Source organism: Salvelinus alpinus, chromosome 12 (assembly GCF_045679555.1).
Source record: "Salvelinus alpinus chromosome 12, SLU_Salpinus.1, whole genome shotgun sequence".
In the NCBI taxonomy this organism is placed as follows: domain Eukaryota; kingdom Metazoa; phylum Chordata; class Actinopteri; order Salmoniformes; family Salmonidae; genus Salvelinus; species Salvelinus alpinus.
This window is the reverse complement of record NC_092097.1, coordinates 21,951,583-21,969,031: the sequence shown is the minus strand read 5'-3', so window position 1 is coordinate 21,969,031 and position 17,449 is coordinate 21,951,583. Positions and strand designations below refer to the sequence as shown.

Genomic DNA, 17,449 nt, shown 5'->3' with positions numbered 1-17,449 from the left:
CCAGTGTTGAGCTGGAGCAGATGGAGACAACATTCATCAGGTGATAGGCGCCAGCTGCAACTCCATAAGGCCAGTGAAAGATGTATGCAATTCCCCTTGACAAGCCAGCTACTAACTATAAGTCACTTTTGGCGATTGGTAGTATAAAGTTATTTTTCAAAGATGTATTTATTATTCAGCATGCGTTCTGTATGATGTCAGACTTCCCTTTCAGAAATTGGAAAAGGACTATTGAGCTAATGATCCGGATGGCCTGATTTTACAGTACAGTGCAGCTAAACTCACACTAGAGAAAGAACAACATCCAATATATTTTAGAACGTTCCAGTATTTCATAACACATGGATTTCCTCTGATTTATATTCCAGAGGAAACCAAAGCTTTTAATTAACAGGCTCCACATGCCGCACATTTATTTTAGGAACTTGACGAATCTAAGAGCCTCACCAATATACGCAAAGCATAATAGCACATTTCACATCCCATTCAGTTATCACAAAGCCCAAACAGTATAATTAGGCAGATGAGGCTGCATTTCTGCTACCATTGATAACCTTGTGCGACTCCGGGTTGAGCAGTCTACATGAGTGTTAGGCAGTGAAATGGTAATTATCCCCCGTAATGCTAATGATAATTAGCTCAGTAGTAAAGTGAGAATGATGAACCCCCTCGGTGGTGGTTTAGGGAGTGGGGTGGTGTAGAGAAAAGGGAGGGAGGGAGTGAAATCCCCTGGTATGTGAACACAGGCGCCCCTCCAGTCCCTCAGTCAGGCTCACACAACCTTTTGCTTACTGCTATTAGAGGCCTGCACGCTGTACAAGTAGTACCTGGCCCTGAAAGACTGATCACCTTTCTCCCTCCTGCCGACTAGACTTCATAGCAGGCAGCCACACCAATTCATTACCTACTGCAGTGCCAAGAGTACCTCACTGAGTCACAACCAGCACTGTTCACTCCCTCCTCAGTCCTCAGGCTCTCAGCAGGCAGCACAGTGGCAGGACAAGACTGCTCAGTCAGACACACTGTCCAGTAAGGGAGAGACTAGGCAGAGTGGAGGGAGGGAGTTAGGAAGGGAGAGAGAGAGACCAGGCAGACTGGAGTGAGGTAGGGAGGGAGAGAGAGAGAGAGAGACCAGGCAGACTGGAGGGAGGGAGGGAGAGGGCAGAGTGGAGGGAGGGCTCTGGCCCCGAACAGGGAACGGTATGGCAGCGATGAAGCCAAGAGACCAGGACTGACTGTTTACACTGAGGTCTGGAGGTGACGACACATTCCAGCCTGGGCCTCTGGCTCAGCTGGGGGTCAAAGGGCACCAGCTATATTTCAGTTATATGAGCACACAGAGGATGGTGAGCACAAGGAGGACGTGAGAGCTTAAACTTTTCAACAAGGCCGTCTTTTTTATTACTAGACAGGCAGCCTGAACACTGAAGGTGCATGAATATGCAATGAGACCTTGGAGTTTTAGATACGCTTACAGGCCTAAGAGCGCTTCCTAAAACACTTCCTGATAGTAAGCAAGGAGGGTTTTGTGCTGATCGTAAACCTCCGCTGAGAGGGTTGTTTAAAGTTACAGAGGGGCCAGACGGGAGGGGCCAGCAGTGCTCCAACAACACTGAGTCTTCTCTGAGAGCTAGGGGTAGATGCAGCCGCAGCCTCTCAGCTTTCCAGAGAATGTCATCACATTTTAAATGAAGGTTAGAGAGAGCAGCTGTTCACAAGCTCATAAACAAATTGAGTCTCAGAACACATTCCCACATTAATTGACATGGATCAAGATGCTTTTAGGCCTGGGATTATTGTAGTGGAAATTGGTTGGTCGGCAGCCACGTTCTAAATACCAAAAAGTAGGAGCAACTCGTATAACTTCTATTTCAAAGAAGTGGAGGAGACAGTTATATGCAGAGCAGTGTGTTCCAAAATGATTGCAGGCCTCATTAGCAGATGGGCAATACACAATGGTGGAGAACGAGCCAAGATACCTGCACACACTATAAAGTGCTCTGAGACCAAGTGAAAATACAATTCATTTTCATTCATCGAGTCGGTATTCAAGGTATGTAATTTTGTTTTGTTCAGAGCTTTGGGGACATTGCTAGCCTTTTTAATCCAGGCACAGTGATTCTCCTCCAGCTCCACAGAGCAGGGGAGGCAGCAGGGGAGGACAGGAGAAGCGGCCGGCCATAGAGCACGTGTGTGTACGTGTGTCTGTTTTAGATCGCATATGTGCTTGATTTGTGTGGGTACTGTGTGAGTATGCTTTGGCTTGAGGCGAGGAGGTCAGGCTTTGAGAGATGGATGGCCAATTAGTGTGTAGGGTTGAGCAGGGCAGAGTCTGACTGATGGATGTACACACTGTCTCCTCCAGGGTGGACCGTCTTATCTCCCAGCTCCCACTGCCCTCCTCCAGGAAGGAAATAGGCAACAAGTGCAGCCTTCCAAACAGATGCACATCCCTGCCTCTATAGCAGCACACTAACACACAGGTGGACACAAAGGTGGACACACACACACACACAGTCACAGATTCACTGATTATACTGTAAAAATGTATAAAGCATGAATTGTCAGCGAATTATGTGGGTGTGTTCTGTCAAAATAGTGCAGAACAACCGTGCAGAACAGCTGTGTAGAATAAATACTATTATAGTATCTAGAAAGCAAGGCACTGCATCTCAGTGCAAGAGGCGTCACTACAGTCTCCGGTTTGAATCCAGGCTGTATCACATCCGGCCATGATTGGGAGTCCCATAGGGCGGCGCACAATTGGCCCAGCGTCGTCCAGGTTAAGCCGGGGTAGGCCGTCATTGTAAATAAGAATTTGTTGTTAACTGACTTGCCTTGTTAAATAAAGGTTAAATAAAAAAAAATTAAAAAGGCTTCAACATGAGCAAAACCGGGCTTGTATCAAATTACGTTAATAATTTAATGAGGGTATTTCTGAAGAAGTGATTGACCTCCAAAACACAGCATGTAAAGGCTTACAAGCATGATGTTCTTTTATCCTCCTTCCCAGGAGAATTGTACTGTAGGCATAGCCTCTATGGAGCAAATTCCTCAACATTGACTTCTACATCAAAGCATCCACTAACACTTTTTTTCAATGCGGTGGAAATGGCAGATTACAGCACCACAGTGTTTTTCTCACCAAATCTGTGGTGTGTATAACACAATGAACTTCCATTTCATTAAACACCTGGAATCATAGGCTATATTCAATGGAAAATGTGGATTATAGATGTCGGTACAGCTATAGCCTGAACAATCTGTCCATAAGCTAATACCATAGACCAGAGAGCAGTCTTCTTGTGGACAGTGCTAAGAAATGTGCCTAGATTTATTGGCACTGGGATTAGAAAAACTGCCAGTGCCGAGGTAAGACTGATGCCCATAATGATGGACGGACACTGCTACTGTATGGCATTTTGGACAGAATAACAAGTAGAGTGCTCTGTTTCATTTGAGGGAGGGAGCCCCTGAACCTGAGCCATCTCAGAAATCTTTCAACTCCATGAGGGTCCATTAGGTGGGGCTTCCACCACCACCACATTACAACATGTCCTTGTGCGGTAAATGAATCAGTAATCCTGCATTTACAATGAAACAGGGGCTTTGTGGATGAGGTGGCATCGGCCCAAACCCCAACAGCATGGGCTTTTTTCAGAGTCAAACTGGGCTTGGCGTGCTGCCCTGGGTATCTGGTGCACTTTAACATGTGTCTTTGGAGAGACATCACTCTATCAGGAAGATTTATGTGTAACCAGGGGTTATTGTTGGTTCCTGCAAGCCCCGGTTCTGGGGTTCAGATGATGATGTAGGGGCTCGAGGAGTGATGAGGTGGGATGGAGTGGGACACGACTGAGGCTGAGGATCTAGGCCTGCTCTGAGGGAAAGAGAGGAAGTTGGGCAGTTGATTTTGGCAGCAGACAGTGTGCCCTGTGAGATATGCTACCACACACAGTACGTAGAGCACTCTGACTGCTAACAGAATGATACAGCACACCATTCCCCTGGGCTACAGGCAGGATGTTCCATAGTAATCCTTACAGAGCCCACTGTGTTGTCATTCAATATAACTAAACCTGTCAGCCTGGACAAGGAGAAATGACCAAAAACAGAAAAGTAAATCAAGCAAAAACTCTACCGTAACATGACTGTCAAGTCCTCTATGTACTACTTTGAATCACTCAAAGACTGTTTCAACCCTTTTCTGAATCAGCCAATTTTATCACAAGAGTATCTAATCCATAATACTAGATTATTTTGGTACAGTATGTAAATGTGTCAAACTACTGGATCATAAAAATAGTAGCTACTCCTGACCCTTATTCATGATAGCACATACAGATGTTTGATCACCCTGTAGCAGAACTGTACTGCAAAGCAGGACACTTAAAACGTGTATTTGAGGTTTAAAAAGGCTTCTGAAGTTTGTAATTTCCACTTTGAAATTTGAGACTTGATTTTCCCTTACAAAAATATATTAACCACTACAAAAATGTCAATTAAAGGAGTAGTTCACTATTTTACAACAACTGGATGTTAGATGGATGCTCATCCTGAAAGTAGTCTACGGGCCAGGAGAAACTGTAATCCATGGTTCAGATTTCTTTAAACAGTCATTACAAACTTTATATGGCCAGATCACCTTTAAGTAACATCAAACCAAAAATGGAGTTGATTTCAGGTGATTTGACATTAAACATGCTCACATGCCCCAAAACTTTCATTGATTGTTAGCTTGTAGTGGCTAAGGTTAGCTGAAGTTTGTGGTGGATGTTTAAAGACAACTGAACCATGGATTACAGTTTCTCCTGGCCCATAGACTACTTTCAGAATGAGCAACCATCCAACAAGTTGTAAAACATTTCCTGTTGCTGCAAGATTATTGTCCTGCTGTAGCACACTGGCTAAAATGAAGATCCTACATCTGTAACTTTCCAACAGATCACTATTCCAAAGTAATCGACTAAATCATTTTCCAAACCTGGTTTGGATTACAACACCCCTGTGCGCTGGCTTGCCAATCTTTTCAACATTTGCAATTCTTTCCATGCATCCAGAATGTGTGCTATTACTATTAGCAGTAACTGTAGGTGCATCATTAGCACACAGTTTCACTGCACATTAAAATGTAGTTAGTTCTGAAAGACACCATATTTCATGATTTGAGTGCACCACTGTTAATTGAGAACCATCAATCTCAAAAGTAAATTTGGAGAAAGAATGGTCACCACCTGGTCAATCAAGCACACCAGGGCTTTTGGAGAAAAACCTCAGCTTGGCTGCAAGGCTAGAAGAGTCAAACATGTTTCTAATATTTTTCAAATCCTTCTGAAATCCTCATTCAAACATCCTAACGGAGGATAATGTTTTTTCCTTGAGTGGTTAATGGAAAAGGCTGTAATAATGGATCTCATCATTCAAAAGAGTTAAATCTTCAATAGACAGAGAAAAGCCTCTGATAATTGTTCCCTGAAATGTGGAGATCTTCCATCATACTTGAAATACCTGCAGGAAAGTCATGCAGAGATGCACAAAGCACCTTACATCAAACTAACAGCTTTTCACACATCAATACTAATTAACTTGATGGAAATCATCATTGCAAGCCTCCCACACCTTGCCTACAAGCCATAGGGAGAAAGGCGGGTGATAAAATGTTTTATACAGACATCACATGCACGAACATGAAGCAATCCCTTGTTCATTGATGTGTGGTACCGGGTTTCGCATGACAGGCGCTCTCTCCTAGGTCGGGCTGAGCAGGGCAGGCTGTACCAGAGCCCAAGGCCCCTCAGGACCCATGGTGGCGTGGGAGTACCAAGGGTAGGAGGCGTTCCTCCCAGGTAGAGAACACCGAACTGGGGGGAAGGAAGGGCTCAGTGTCCCCTCCCAACTCACAGTATGTGCCGGGATAATGAACACGTCTTAGAGTTTAAGGAAAACCAATCTCTGTTCCAACATTTCAGATCCATAGACCTGCCAGAAAAACAACTTTGTATGTGCAGGCCTGAGAGGCATCACAGCAGTGAAACGGCTCTGAAATTATCTGTGTACTGTAGGTCACAGAGAGACGGGTAAAGTACTCCAGATTGACTGATAAGTGCTCTTTACTTGTCAAGTGATGTGCCGTCCAAGCTTGACTCAAACAGGCAGCACTTTCCAATCATTGTGTCAGCAAAAATGTAGCTATAAAGGCAGAAGAAAAAAGACATATTTGTCTGTTTATTGCCAGTCTTACCTTGTTTGTCTGCTTGACACCTGTAAAATACCTTCACATTAACCAGTCAATGCCACTCCATGCCAATAGACTGACAAACAATTGAGTTTACTGCCTATTCCACATCCTTTAAGAGCCTTTAAAGGTAGTCATAAAGTATATTTCAGAGCACCAGGTTTACTCCTGATTCTTGTCAGTTAAAGGGTGGCTGATAGAGGAGACCTGGTGACCTGTCCTGTCCTTCATGTCACTGGGCTGGAACTGGCCCACTGGGCAAAAACTGCTTGAATCAGCATTGTTTCAATGTCATTTCAACCCAAAAAATATATGTGATGACTAGAGGTCGACCGATTAATCGGAATGGCCGATTAATCGGGGCCATTTTTTTTTTTACACCTTTATTTAATCTTTATTTAACTAGGCAAGTCAGTTAAGAACACATTCTTATTTTCAATGACGGCCTAGGAACGTTCTCTCTCGTTCAGGGGCAGAACGACAGATTTTTAACCTTGTCAGCTCGGGGGATCCAATCTTGCAACCTTACAGTTAACTAGTCCAATGCTCTTACACCTGATTACATTGCACTCCACGAGGAGCCTGCCTGTTACGTGAATGCAGTAAGCTAAGGTAAATTGCTAGCTAGCATTAAACTTATCTTATAAAAAACAATTGACTGTCATTGCTCCAATGTGTACTTAACCATAAACATCAATGCCTTTCTTAAAATCAATACACAAGTATATATTTTTAAACCTGCATATTTAGCTAAAAGAAATCCAGGTTAGCAGGCAATAATAACCAGGTGAAATTGTGTAATTTCTCTTGCGTTAATTGCACGCAGAGTCAGGGTATATGCAACAGTTTGGGCCGCCTGGCTCTTTGCGAACTAATTCCTGTAATAACTTGCGGCTGAACTTGAAAGGGGTTCCTTCGTTATTTTACCGTTCATGTCTTCCATAGAGAATGTCTTGATCTACTTCAAATAAGGTCTGTGTTTCGTGCAGGCTTAAACCGCCTCGCCGTTTTGATACCCGTGTAAATCTCACTAGGATAAGGTAACGTTTGTCAACATATTTTCATAAATCCACTCGACAAAAAAAATTATCTTCGCTTATATTTAGCCAATATTGATCAGAGTTACCTTGTCCTATGGATATCTACACAGTTATAAAATTGGCAAGGTGGTGTAAGCCTACACGAAACACAGACCTTATTTTAAGTGAATCTAAAAATATCCTATGGAATAAATGAAGGAACCGCTTTTCAGATTTTGCTAGAAGGTGTCATGGGAATTATGACTCGCACTTTGATCGTCAATTCTTACCATGCCCATTATTAAAATAGGATTTCCTGCATATAGAAATGACAGTTTTTGTTTTCAACATTCATCACAGGTAACTTAAACTCTATTTTTATTCAAACAGTTGAGAGTATTTGTCTCCTAAGCAGACTCTTCAGTATCATTGTCACTTCAGAGCTATGTGTGTCTGTGTGTGTGTGTGTGTGTGTGTATTTATGTATTATATTAAGTTAAAATAAAAGTGTTCATTGTTCATTCAGTATTGTTGCAATTGTCATTATTACAAAAATGTGTGTGTGTGTGTGTATGATATATATATATATATATATATATATATAAAACATAATTTTTTTTATTTTATATATCGGCCGATTAATCGGTATCGACTTTTTTTGTTCTCCAATAATCGGTATCGGCGTTGAAAAATCATAATCGGTCGACCTCTAGTGATGACGTTGACTCAACAGTGAAAACTGATTGGATTTGCAAAAAGTCATCAACATAAGGGAATTTTGTATTTTTTTCACCCAACTTTTAACCTAAATCCAATGACAGGGTGACATTTTTGTTCGATTTTACATTGAACTCATGTTAGTTGACAACTCAACCAAATGTAAATCCAAACTAGACATTGAACTGACGGCTGTGCCCAGTGGGGGGGGGGGTTATGCCTGGTGGATGGAGAGCAGGAAGTCCAGACGGACTATTTCTCAGGCTGTCAGAGAGTAAACGCTGTACTACAACACCCTTCCATGTCCCACAGCTGTCTGCCTGACCTGAAATATGCATGAGATGGAAATGTGTGAGACTGAGCTTCTGAGCTAACACTCTCCTCATATCATGTTGAATATCTAAATATGGCTATGGGGTGAATCACTGTCCTTGATGTAAAGGGTTCAACTTGATTCATGTATGATATGCTGATGTTTTTCTCTAGGCACAAGCCACTTATTTATTGATTGGCTAAAGCGATTGAAGCCGGTAATCTAAAGAAATACACAAACATCACATGAATACAGCATGCTGTGTATGCCAACTACTTTCCTAGATTCAACATTGATAAACCAAAAGGGTATATCATTTCTAGGTTAAGTGCTACAAGAACTGTAAATGGGGCTTCCGACATCATATTGTTGAATGATAAATTTGGCTCATCCGGAGATGTGAATGATTCATGAAATGTAAATAAATAAGTCATTGGCTCACGCAGAGACAAGCGTGCTTTTCGTGTGGGTGTTTATCATTAGACGTGTTCATCATTACATGAAAAAATGAAGTGGAAAATAAGGACACATGAAAATAACATTGTAATGAAAATGACAGCAATTTAACACACTGTTAAGCTTCCTAACCCAGCAATACTGGAATCTTAAGAACTGCCAGTTCCTCAAATTTCCTGTGCCTTACCTGGCATGTGCCTAAAATGGGCACGGGGGAAACTGCTTATCCAATAGAAATCCCCGATCACGTTTGTAGGCGATGTCATGGTGAAGTTGGCTAGCTAAACTCATGCACAGAAACGCATAATAGAGTCTAACAGTTGTCTCACGCCAGGTCATCAAATCAGAGGCACTCCTTCGAAATAAAGTTGTTTTTGACGAAAATGTAAACGTGTTAGTTTGTCAAATTTACCAGGTTGGAGTAATAACATGTTCAACTACTTAAGACATTGGCTCGAATCTAGGTTGTGCCATTAGATTTAGAGAAAATTTAAAACTAAGGATTCATTATTCACTTGTCTCATTGACTTCTCAAACCCCATCCTGGTTTGCTTAGTTTGTTTCGCAAGCATTCCTGGAAGTCTCGTGATGTTGCGCCTCTGGGTTTAGAAACTCTGTGACCATAACGTCACTGCATGAACTACTGTTATGTGTGTCTAAAATATTTACCAAATGGAGGGGATACAGGCATTGGCCCTGTATCCTCTCAGGAGGACTCAAAAGAACAAAAGGCTTGATACAAGACTGGTGGTTATATCATAATTACCAGCATATTGATATCAAATACTGTTCACTCTCACTGTTTTACACATTGGCAACAAACCAAAGATTGGTATCTGGATCCATGAAAGGAACACATATCAGAGAACAGACATTTATAAGAACTCCTGCATCCTGCCGTATGAAACCCTTATGTGTTTGTGCCTCTCTGTGTTAGGGATTGGCAACAGCTATCGTTGTCTTTCGTAAGGCAGACGTTTCAACCAAGGAGCCTCCAGAAAAATGTCAAAGCTTAATATCACAGGGGATGATTAGTGGGATATGATGGGACTCAAATAACCTCCATTCATTTTCCATAACCACCCCACCATTTACATTTACATTTAAGTCATTTAGCAGACGCTCTTATCCAGAGCGACTTACAAGTTGGGTGTAACTAACACCAAGTGTAACTAATAAAATATGTAAGCACAACTATTACAAGATAAATGATACAATACCTTACCAGTCTGCATCCTTATTAAATCTCCTCTCAGTAATATGAATCACAAGAATTTCAGATGCCCTAGATTGCCATATTAAACCTTCAGCCCTTTCTGTGTAGTTTCTGTGCTGAGGAATTGCCAGTCGATGCAGTCTGTCTGCCAGGAAAGTTATAAGCTCTAGATCTCTGTCTGCACAGATATCCCCATCCCCACCCTCCCCGCTGCATAATCAATAGCTTGGTCTACTTATCCAATATACTGTATATGTGTCCATATTTCTCTATTGAAGCTAATGTCAAATGTAAGTGATGTGCTTATTACAATTTATAAAAGTACAGACTCAGAGCTTCAAAGTGGTATATCACACACTGTAGTTGGAAGAAACATTGGAAAGTTTTGATGCTTTGAGAGTAGATAAACCTGTTATCTCACTTAACAGACAAGCAGGAGAAAAGCATCTTTCTCACCCATTTAAGCCTTAGCACCTCTACTTAAACCCAGCTGAATTTGGGGCAGCAATGTTTTTGAGAGCTATAGCATCACATTTACAGCTGTACATAATGTGAAGTAGGAACCAGCATCAAACGCCTCACATTCTGTAACTAGTCACATATTTGCTCACCTCGGTGTTGCGTAATCTTCCTTAGATGCATGTTATTTCGGGATTTTAATCAAACATGAGCATGAAATGATGATGAGGCAGATATGAAATAGTAAAGTTGTGGGAAGGCCTGTATGAATCACCTGACAGACAAATGGCTAGAGACGGATAATTATCTCTCCTATGGAGCGTGTCTGTGGGTTTCTGTGTGAGTGTGTGCTTATGTGTGTGCGCATGTTTTTAAGTGAATATCTTTTGTATGAGCATGGCTGGTGTAGTGACTGAAGGATTACGCCATGCTCAGCAGTAGACAGCAGACTCCAGCAGAGCCAGGTGGGTAGCCCTTCCCTCCTCCCTCCCTCCCTACATGCCTCCTAACACTCAGGCTTGTTCTGACTCTCTGAGATGCTCCATATCCAGCCCACCTCCCTTAAGTTCCCTGAACCGAGGAGGAGATGAGTGTACCTCCTCACGGTCGTGACTGTTTTACCAGGACCCCCTGGACCTGGGGACCACACGTATCAGGGAACAGAGGAATGGCAGACCTACTTCAGATTCCTGGCCTATGAGCTAGTCGTCCTCTTGCCTGTGGAAGTTATGACCGGTCACGGCCCCCTGGGGTTCTATAAAGCTCAGACTCTGATGCAGGCTCCACAGTGGGTCTAGGCCTGCACTGCTGGGACCATTACTCCTGTCTGAGGAGCCTAGCTTAAAGACACACAGCCAGGACATGCCTCCACACTAACCCAAATATCACTCCACATGTTGGCACCCCAAATCCCTGCCATCAACATGCTCTCCATCACTGAATACACAGCACAATGGAAAGTGTGTACCAAAAAAAAAAACTTTTAAGTCCCTCTAACACAAAACTAACTACAGCTATCCCGAGATATTGGACACCTGTAGGCCAGAGATGGAGAGCTAATGGTTTCATGGTGGCAAGCTCTGAATGGTTATAAACAGGGTTAAATTGAGCTGCCTGGGACAGCAGAGCAGTGCTCCCTTCAGCTGGACCAGGCTATGTTGACAAGAAGCAATTCTCACCAGACACATTTCCAGAAAGCCCTATCCACAAAGACTTAAAGTGTATACTCCTGCACATTACTCAGAGCTCCAATACACCTACACACCAACTGGAACGTGGTGCTGTACCACAGCAGGATAACAGAAAGGAGTCATCCCAGACCAGAACACCCACAACGCATTTCTCAATAATTCTACACTCCGGCCCCTCCACAAAACCAGCACAGAGAGCCATTCTCCTTGAAATCCTCATCATGTGCAAGCATGCAGAATTAGAGAAAGCAAAGCATGATTATGGGAAATAATATAGTCTGTATGTCCTTGTCAATTGTAACAATCAGAGGGTAGTCTACTCAAACCAGAGCATACAACCCCCACAAACACACTAAGACTAAGGGAAAAGGAGGGCCAAAAACGCCCTCATTGACATCAACAGGGCTGTAGTGGAGCGGGTCGAGAGTTTCAAGTTCATTGGGGTCCACATCACCAACAAACTATCATGGTCCAAACACACCAAGAAAGTTGTGACGAGGGCACGACAATGGCTTTTCCCCCTCAGGAGACTGAAAAGATTTGGCATGGGTCCCCAGATCCTCAAAATGTTCTACAGCTGCACCATCGAGAGCATCCTGACTGGTTGCAACACAGCTTGGTATGGCAACTGCTCGGCATACTACAGAGGGTAGTGCGTACAGCTCAGTACATCACTGGAGCCAAGCTTCCTGCCATCCAGGACCTATAACTAGGCGGTGTCAGAGGAAGGCCCCAAAAATTGTCACCCGAGTCATAGGCTGTCCTCTCTGCTACCGCACGGCAAGCGGTACCGGAGCGCCAAGTCTAGGTCCAAAAGGCTCCTTAACAGCTTCTACCCCCAAGCCATAAGACTGTTGAACAATTAATCAAATGTTTTTACACTGCTGTTACTCGTTGTTTATTATCTATGCATACTCACTTTACCCCTACCTACATGTACAAATTACCTCAACTAACACATTGACTAGGTACTGGTACCCCCTGTATATAGCCTCATTATTGTTATTTTATTGTGTTACTTTTCAAAAATATATACTGTATATATATACATTTTTTCATGTTTTACTTTAGTTTATTTAGAAAAAAATTCTTAACACTATTTTATTAAAACTGCCTTGTTGGTTAAGGGCTTGTAAGCATTTCACGGTAAAGTCTACACCTGTTGTATTCGGCGCATGTCGCATATAAAATTTGATTCGATTTTTATTTTTTAACTGAGGGCAGACCAGACGTGGAGTGAGGTTCCTGTACAAAAACAGGCATAGCCCGCTGTTAGCCTGTGGAACAGCCCCTCTGTCACATGAAATTAGCCTTGGAACGTGGAGGTGGAGGCCAGACATTGCCATTGGCTTTACAATGTAGATAAATGTTTATTGTAAAACCTGTGAGGTATACAAACAGAGCCTAGCTTGTCCAAGGTCTGTGGTGTTTGCGTTATTTCTGTTTGGATTGTGGGATGTTCCTTTAATGTGCAGAGCCTTGTCGTCTGTTTGCTTTCAGTCATTACAGTCACTTAAGATGACAGAGCTGTTTGCTTTACTTATCTCCCAAACAGCTAAAAAACATAAGTGTTTTTTGTGTCTGTCATGCCATGAGTTTGGGCTTGTATTACTGACTTAGATCAAAGACGGATTGCTTTAGACTGTGTAACCAGAACAGAGTGCAGGCCAGTGATTACAGACCCGTTCTCTTTGTAGAGGCATCTTAGATCCAGACAATTGTCCTATGGAGAGTAAAGGCCAGGGACATATTTCACACAAAAGCTTGACTGATAGGTGAGCTCAACAGAGACGTCTGCTAGTCCACACTGCTCTCTGAAAGCAATGGCATCAGGATGTGTTGGCCGAGAGAAAGAGTTAATCTGTCTGATCGATCTGTCCAGGCCTCTATATGGAGGACAGTTTTGTAAATCATCTTAAGTCAGACCATTGTAGTTCTTTCTCAGAATAACAAGACAAACACAAGTTATTTGTATGGAGGTGAACAAAGCAACGATGGCAGTGTCCTTCTTTGTCCTGAGTCGAGGAGTTCCTTGGTGGTGGTTTCTTGTTCCTTTCCTCTGAGTTTGGATGGTTATGTCCCTGGTTGCTCTGTCTTCTGGCTCTTCCTTTGAGTTGCAGAGGCTGTGATCTAAATTGTCTTCTCTTTCTTTCCTTGAAGGTTAGCTTAAATGTACCGTTCAGCCTACACTAGTTCTTTAAAGACTAAGTCTCCTTCTGAGACTGTTTAGTGCATGGTCTCTTCCGTCCCAAAGTATGTACTAGATTACAGGTACTATTCCCTAAAAGGTCATTAACCAGTTCTTGCCATTAAAGGCAAAGGTCCAGGTCCTGTGGTCAGCCTACTGAACATGGAGGTTCTTCTCCCTCCGAGAGAGAGAGAGAGAGAGAGAGAGAGAGAGAGAGAGAGAGAGAGAGAGAGAGAGAGAGAGAGAGAGAGAGAGAGAGAGAGAGAGAGAGAGAGAGAAGCTAGCTAGCTAACAAGGAGAGAGAGAGAGAGAGAGGTCATGATCAGATGATCAGATGAGCTCCTGCATTTTTCAGCATTTTCTTTAAAAAAGATAGATTTAGAGTTAGTTAAACTTGGATTTTTTGTGGAACTGAGAGAGATACAGCTTCAACTGTATTCAACTGTAACTGACTTGATACAGCTTCAACTAGCACTGACGTGTCAAGTGAGAGGTGTCAAAGACCATTAGCCCAACAATGGCAGGAGAGTCGAATAGTCTACCCCAACCAAATGGAGAGGCCTTAGAAGCTCCCTCCTGCTGTTCAGAGGTAATTAAAATACAGTACCCTGTGAGTGTAAAGAATGATAAGGCAAGAAAAGAGCACAAAATGAAGCTCCTTATGGAAAATCAAGAGACACTTTTTGCTGACTATTACAAAAATGGGAACATCAGCAACCTTATCTTCCACACAAACCATCCCCTGGCATGGCACAGTGCTATATTAGCACACTACCCCTCTGTTAAGAGAGGGGGGGTTAACGAGGGGTGGAAACTCAGGATACTTGACAACGAGGACTCTGAGTCAGCTAACATAAATCTATATAAGTCTGGAACAGTATTGGTACAGGGCAACCCCAAACAGTTTCAGCTGGACTTTCACCTAATCAAAGAATTAGCCCAGCAGGAGAAGCTCTCCCTTGATAAAGATACCCCCACCCCAAGCGGGTCAGACCAGACCTCTTCATCATATAACCCCACAGACGAGCAACCCTCAGCAGACAGTCAACCTCCCAGTACAAAGTACTTCTCCCTCATTGAAATGAAGGATAAATTCACCCAGCTGGAGGTAAGGCAGGTGGAGCTGGAACAGCAGGTGATTACACTCCAGTCAGCACAGACCCAGACAACAGTCCAGCACAACAACCCCTTAACCAGACCAGGAGAGCTGGAGGTGGAGAGAGACATATCTGCACTCTGGACAGTGGTGAGACAACTTCAACAGGAGAAAGAGCAGAAGCAGGAGCAGAACAAAGCACTAGAGGAGAGGATCAGACTGCTGGAGGAGAGGGAGAGGGGGATGGAGGAGAGGATCAGACTGCTGGAGGAGAGGTTGAGGGGGATGGCATGTGACAGAGAACAACCCACTAGGGATGTGGCCATCCCCACAGAGACGCCAGCAGAACAGCCCACCTCAGCACCGGACAAAAGTCTCGACACCACAGCAGAACAGTCCACACCAGACCCTGACCATAGAGTCAACATCACAGCAGAACAGACAAAAGAAAAAACCCAAGCCCAGCAGCTCTCACCCCCCCTGAGCACCCCCCCTGTCAGCCACCCTGATAGCCCTCCTGACAACCCCCCCACACCCACTGAGAACAAACACAAGACACAGATTGTTCTCCTTATGGACTCAAATGGGAAATATATAGAAGAAAAAAAACTTTTTCCCAAACACAGTGTGTCTAAACTCTGGTGTCCAAACACCCAGCGCGCCCTAGACCTTCTGTCTGAGGACAAACTAGGCTCACCTAGCCACATAATAATACACACAGGCACAAACGACCTGAGAGCAAAGCAGGAAAGGGTGGCCACAGCACTGAAGGGAGTGATTGAAAAAGCTTCTTCTACTTTCCCCAATGCACAAGTGGTTATCTCCACCCTGCTACCACGAAAAGACTTCCACCCTGCTACAATACAGCGGGTAAACGCAAGCATTTCCCGTGACTGTGCCTCAAAACCAAATGTTTTCCTGGCCCACCACTCCACCCTGGACTTGAACAGCCTCTATGACCAGGTCCACCTCTATAAGGCAGCAGTGCCCACCTTTGTCCGGACTCTAAAGGACATCGCTCTCAAACGCAGCCCCAACACTTCACACAGGAGCAACAGATCAATAGACACCCCACCCAGACCAGCGAGACACCCTCCAAGACCTGCAGGACCCCCCCGTGGACCTACACATAGAGGACCCACGCCAAGAGGACTTACATCCAGACCACAGCACCCCCAGACACATCCACACCCCCACCCCAACCAATCAACACCCCCCCACATCAACCATGCCCACACCCCATTTAGGCCCCCTCAGATCAGACCTATGCCACTCCTGCCCACCCCATGCACCCCACCCCCGCAAAGAGAGCATCAACATGGAAGTCACACATACGCCCAGGTAGTGAGCGGGCAAACAGGCCCAACCCCCACTCTTACACTCGCCCAAGCCAACGGCATGTACCAGATGCTCAGCAGGCTCTGCTCACACTTACTGGCCTGAGGCCAAACCACACGGCCAACAACATTGGACACTTTATGGAACAAAAAGCCTTCACTATATCATCCTGGAATATCCAAGGCCTGAGGTCATCTTCCTTTGGCCTAAAGAGCAGGAACACGGACTTCACCAAAGAAATCGGTAATGCAGACATTGTCATCCTGCAAGAAACATGGTATAGCGGAGACGGACCCACTGGTTGCCCTCTAGGTTACAGAGAGCTGGTAGTCCCATCCACCAAACTACCAGGTGTGAAACAGGGAAGGGACTCAGGGGGAATGCTAATTTGGTATAGAGCAGACCTAACTCACTCCATTAAATTAATCAAAACAGGAACATTTTACATTTGGCTAGAAATTCAAAAGGAAATTATCTTAACAGAGAAAAATGTCCTCCTGTGTGCTACCTATATCCCCCCACTAGAATCCCCATACTTTAATAAAGACAGCTTCTCCATCCTGGAGGGGGAAATCAATCATTTCCAGGCCCAGGGACATGTATTAGTCTGTGGCGACCTAAATGCCAGAACTGGACAAGAACCTGACACCCTCAGCACACAGGGGGACAAACACCTGCCTGCAGGTGACAGCATTCCCTCCCCCATATGCCCCCCTAGGCACAACTATGACAACATAACCAACAAAAACGGGTCACAACTCCTGCAGCTCTGTCGCACGCTGGGTATGTACATAGTCAATGGTAGGCTTCGAGGGGACTCCTATGGTAGGTTCACCTATAGCTCATCTCTTGGCAGTAGCACTGTAGACTACTTTATCACTGACCTCAACCCAGAGTCTCTCAGAGCGTTCACAGTCAGCCCACTGACACCCCTATCAGACCACAGCAAAATCACAGTCTACTTGAACAGAGCAATACTCAATCATGAGGCATCAAAGCCAAAGGAACTGAGTAACATTAAGAAATGCTATAGATGGAAGGAATGCAGTTTGGAAACCTACCAAAAAACAATTAGGCAACAGCAAATTCAATCCCTTTTAGACAACTTCCTGGGTAAAATGTTCCACTGCAATAGTGAAGGTGTAAACTTGGCAGTAGAAAATCTTAACAGTATATTTGACCTCTCAGCTTCCCTATCAAATCTAAAAATCTCAAATAGAAA

General features: G+C 43.9%; 1 protein-coding gene across 9 annotated transcripts in view; it reads right to left on the bottom strand.

Moving 5' to 3' along the window:
- ephb2b (eph receptor B2b) overlaps nucleotides 1–17,449 on the bottom strand; it is a 190,550-nt gene that overhangs the window by 123,950 nt on the left and 49,151 nt on the right. The window lies entirely within an intron of this gene.